We start from the raw sequence: 5,308 nt of genomic DNA, 5'->3' as shown, positions 1-5,308 counted from the left end.
TTGATTGAGTTCGCGTACAACAATAGCTTCCAATCAAGCATTAAGATGGCACCATACGAGGCTTTGTACGGTCGTAAATGCCGCACACCACTATATTGGACTGGACTCAGTGAAAATAATATATTCGGGGTTGATCTGATCAGAGAAGCTGAAGAAAAAGTGAAAGTGATTAGAGATAGTTTGAAAGCAGCATCGGATCGTCAGAAATCATATGCGAATTTGAAATGCAAAGATATTGAGTATCAAATTGGTGATAAGGCATTTTTGAAAGTCTCACCCTGGAAAAAGGTACTCCTATTTGGCCATAAGGGCAAATTGAGTCCAAGATTTATTGGACCGTACGAGATAGCAGAACGGATAGGGCCGGTTGCTTATAGATTGGTTCTACCACCTGAACTAGCAAAGATTCATAATGTATTCCATGTATCAATGCTTAGACGGTATAGATCGGATCCTTCACATGTGGTTAGTCCATCTGAAATTGAGATTCAATCTGATTTGAGCTATGAAGAAGAACCGACCCGTATCTTAGCTCAGGAAGTGAAAGAATTGCGGAATAAGAAGATTTCTTAAGTAAAAGTATTATGGATCAAACATGGAGTAGAAGAGGCTACTTGGGAGCTCGAAAACTCTATGAAAGAACGTTATCCTAATTTATTCGCTGGTAAGATTTTCGAGGACGAAAATTTTTAAGTGGGGGAGAGTTGTGACAGCCCTAATTTGACCCTAGTCAGAATATGGTTTCAGGACCACAAAACCGAGTCATAAAATTTATTTAAAATTTATTTACATATATGCTCTGTGTGATATTGCATGTGTGAAAATTTGATGTTTTAATTTAGTTTATTGAATGTGAATTTTCTTGAAAGAACTTAGTTGAGAAAATTAGAAACTATGATAGGTAAATATGTAAGGACATAATAACTACAAAGTGTGAAAGCTTGGGTTTGCATGTCAAAATGCCCAAAATACATGTAGTGGCCGGCCAAGCAATGATGTTCTTCCACTAAGTTTAATTAATTATAATTTCATATTGACAAATGATTAAAATAATCTAAATAAAAAAATGAATTAATAAGAAAAAAGATAAATAAAAAAAGAAATGGAAGGAGAGAGAGTGTGATCATCTTCTTCCTGCAAAGCCGAAACTTAAGTGAAAGAAGAAGGAAATTGGTTAAAGACATTCGACCATCTTAAGGGTTAATTAAGGTAGGATTTCATGTTATTTTCATTAAATTTTATGGAAATTTAGTTAGTAGTCAAGCTCTTATTATAACCCATATGTTGATTTTTTTATTTGGTGACAAAATGTGCATACGGTTATAATGGTTAAATGTTAAGAGGATAGTGTTTTGATGCTTTGGATGGAAATATTTGAAAGGTGAAGAATGAGTTAGCTAATAGATATATGTGCATTTGAATGATGATATGAATAAATGTGGAGTTTTTGCTAGTTAGAAGTATTCGGTCAAAATGTTTATGTGGTGAAACTATGTGTTAAATGAAAAAGTGATGTGCAATTGTTATTTTGGTAGTGATAATGCATTCGGCCTTGAGACATTTGATAAGCATTAGTTGAGGTTTTAATGTCTTGAACAAGGATGGTTGTAAGATGAAGTGGAAACCATTAAATTTGTATATGTGAGTAATTAGCAAGGGGTGGTTGCCGTATAGACATATATATATGTATATAGATGTGTTTCATTGAAGTATTGATTGGTTATCGATAGTAATTGGATATTAGGTGGTCAATAGCCGAATGGCTTAGTTTTAATAAAAGCATAAGGTGGATAAAAACCAAGTTTATGCCATGTGATTCTTGTGATATGAAATTATTAATAGTATGGGATATAATTAACTAACAAGGTAATTAAATTATTAAATTTATTTATTCTAGCTCAAGAACCCAAAGGAGGGGAATCAAGCAAGGGCAAAGCAAAGAGTATTGAGTAGTCGATTTGAACCATTTCATCCAACATAAGGTAAGTCCATAAGCAATTATAAGATTGGTTATTTTATACATAAATGATGCTCGCGTATCATGAAAGAATTTCTTTTGTTTAGATAATCTTTTGATTAATAAATATACGTGGCACTAAGTGTGTGGATTTTGAATGGCACTATGTGTGCGGAATTGAATAGCACTATGTGTGCTGATTTGAATGTCAATACGAGTGTGTGGATTTCTAAGGCATTATGTGTGCGGGTTAGCATGGCACTAAGTGTGCGGATTTGAATAGCACTATGTGTGTGAAATTGATTGATGATATAATAAGTGAAGGAAATGAATGAAGGGTTAGAGCTATTGATTGAAATAAGAAATTTTGGAGACATGAAATGTATATGCATGGATCCATCTAGTTCATCATTGTTTAATACGTTGAGAAAAGGATTTAAGCCATCTGGTTGTTTGATATTTGATTGAATAGCAAGACTTGATTTGTAGTTGGATCAATAATCTAAGTAATATATTGCATAGCTCGGTATGGCTGAAATAGTTGATTTTACTTTATTTTTTTTATGATCTCAAGTTAATGGTCTTCATTATATTGCTTACGACTTATTGAGTTGAATACTCATTTGTTGTGTTTACTTGTCTCTCCTTTAGAATTTCTTTTGATCTATTTTGTGTGCTCGGGACCATCGTCGAAGTCATCACACCTGCCTGCAACATTTCGGTACTCCTTCTTAGTTAATCTTAAGTATAACATTATGGCATGTATAGATATTAGATTTGGGATTTCCACGTTATAATACTAAATTTTGTAATTCTGGCCATACGAATATGGCTTAACCTTTAATATTTCAAAATGGCTATGTTTGTTTTTACAATACAACTCTTTTGATTAAGTAAAATGTTACTAAGTGGGTGATTAAATTATTATATTAATAGGTCAAAGTTAGGCTTATGGAATGTGGTTATTTAATTGTGTATATGAGCTAAATACTATATGTATTTAAATTTTGCTATACATTCGACTATTACAGCAAATCACGAAATGAATAGTGATCCTCTTTTATGATGCATGTGTGTGTGCAAGGCACGTTGCACATCAAATATATGGTTGGGTTATGAAATTGTTTAATTATAATAAATTAATACCTTGTAAATTCGGTTTTGTTTTAATTGCAAAGATCGGTAAAATAATTATCTACTATTTAATTTTGTTCAACTGTTCGCTCATGAAATTTTTAGTAATACTCCGTAACCCTTCTGGCGACGGATACGGGTTAGGGGTGTTACAGTATGATTTCCTGAAAGGAATCTTGAGCAGCATGAGCAATAGAGTCAATAAAATAACATGAGTCATCTTATTCCCTAGAAAATCTCATGGCATCATAAATTTTAAAAACGATTTCTTCGTCACCTACTCTAAGTACCATTTTACCATTACCCACATCAATAACAGCCCTAGCAGTAGCTAAAAATGGACGCCCTAAGATTAAAGGCACTTTAACATCTTCATCCATATCAAGCACAACGAAGTCAATAGGGAATATAAATTTATCTACTTTTACAAGTATGTCCTCTATAATACCCTTAGGATATTTAACAGATCTATCAGCTAGTTGTATACTCATCCTAGTGGGTTTAGGTTCCCCAATACCAAGTTGTTTAAACATTTTATATGGCATCAAATTAATGCTAGCACCTAAATCAGCTAGTGCCTTATCAATGTTAAAACTACCAATTAAGCAGGGTATAGTAAAACTTTCTAGATCTTTTAGTTTGGTTGGCAGTTTGTTTTGGAGTATAGCCGAGCCTTCCTCATTAAGTTCCACTGTAGATAAGTCTTCAAACTTCCTTTTGTTTGCTAGGATCTCCTTTAAAAATTTTACGTATGTAGGCATCTGCGATATAGCTTCAACAAAAGGTAAGTTAATATGTAGTTGTTTAAAAAGTTCAAGGAATTTACCAAATTGTGCATCAATGTGGTCTTTCTTCAACTTTTTTGGGCATGGAATTTGTGGTTTATATTCCTTCGGCATTAGATTGTCATTGCTTTCAAGTTTTACCTCCTCTTCTTTGCCTCTGTCAGCTTCTTGTTGTGGCTTCTTTTCCGATTCAGGTAACACTTTTCCACTCCTCAGTGTAACTGCTTTCACATGTGCTTTTGGATTAGGTTTAGTGTTACTAGGTAGATTTCCTAGTGCTCTTTCTGAAATCATCTTAACAACCTGTCCAATTTGTGTTTCAAGCCTTTGGATCGATGCTTGTTGATTTTTTAGTGCCATCTCAGTATTCTGAAAATGAGTCTCTGACACCGAGATGAATTTGGTTAGCATCTCCTCAAGGTTCAGCTTTTTCTCCTGCTGGTATGGTGGTTTCTGAAAGCCTGGATGGGGTTGGTGGTTTCTGATTTCCTTGGCCTACCCATGAAAAATTTGGGTGATTCCTCTAACCTGCATTGTAAGTATTGCTATAAGGATTGTTTTGAGATCGAGGATTATTGCCCATGTAATTTAACTGCTCGTTCTCCAAGTTGTGGCCATAAGGTCGGTATTCTGAATTGCTCGATCGACCTCCATTTGCTTCGCACTGCATTACTGGGTGAACCTGTGAAGAACTAAGAAAACCATCAATTTTCTTATTCAAGAGTTCTACCTGATTAGAGAGCATGGTGACCAAATCAACATTGTAAACATCGGATGTTTTCGTTGGCTTTGTCCTCATGACTTGCCATTGATAGTTATTCAGTGACATCTCTTCTATAAATTCATAGGCATCTTTAGGTGTTTGATTATTGATGGTTCCGCCAATAGCTGCGTCAACCATTTGTCGAGTCGAAAGATTCAGGCCATTATGAAAAGTTTGAACTTGTAGCCAGAGTGGTAACCTATGGTGAGGGCATCTTCGCAAAAGGTCCTTATATCTCTCCCACACATCGTAAAGTATTTCTAAACCCATTTGTACAAAAGAAGATATATCATTACATAATTTAGCTGTTTAAGCAGGCGGAAAGTATTTTAATAAGAACTTTTCGGTCATTTGTTCCCAAGTAGTGATTGACCCCCGCGATAATGAATTCAACCACTGTTTAGCTTTGTTTCTCAATAAAAAAGGGAATAACCAAAGGTGAATGCCATCATCAGAAACGCCATTAATTTGTATCACATAGTTCTAAAAAGTTTGCTAAGTGAGCATTGGGATCTTCGTCCTGCAAACCATCAAACTGAACAAATTGCTGTATCATTTGAATTGTGTTAGGTTTCAGTTCAAAAGTATTTGCAACTACAGCAGGTCTAACTATGCTCAATTCAGTTCCTGTTAAAGAAGGTTTAACATAATCATACATAGTGCGCGGAG

At 34.6% G+C, this 5,308-nt stretch overlaps 1 non-coding gene across 1 annotated transcript; it reads left to right on the top strand.

Moving 5' to 3' along the window:
* The first annotated feature begins 4,835 nt into the window (after nt 1-4,835).
* Nucleotides 4,836-4,942, top strand: LOC121211523 (small nucleolar RNA R71). The gene has a single exon (XR_005906747.1). It is a non-coding gene; the product is annotated as a small nucleolar RNA R71 (small nucleolar RNA).
* Nucleotides 4,943-5,308: the final 366 nt, after the last annotated feature.

Source organism: Gossypium hirsutum, chromosome A12 (genome assembly GCF_007990345.1).
Source record: "Gossypium hirsutum isolate 1008001.06 chromosome A12, Gossypium_hirsutum_v2.1, whole genome shotgun sequence".
NCBI classification, from domain to species: domain Eukaryota; kingdom Viridiplantae; phylum Streptophyta; class Magnoliopsida; order Malvales; family Malvaceae; genus Gossypium; species Gossypium hirsutum.
The sequence above is the reverse complement of the archived record's forward strand: the minus strand, read 5'-3'. Positions and strand labels throughout refer to the sequence as shown.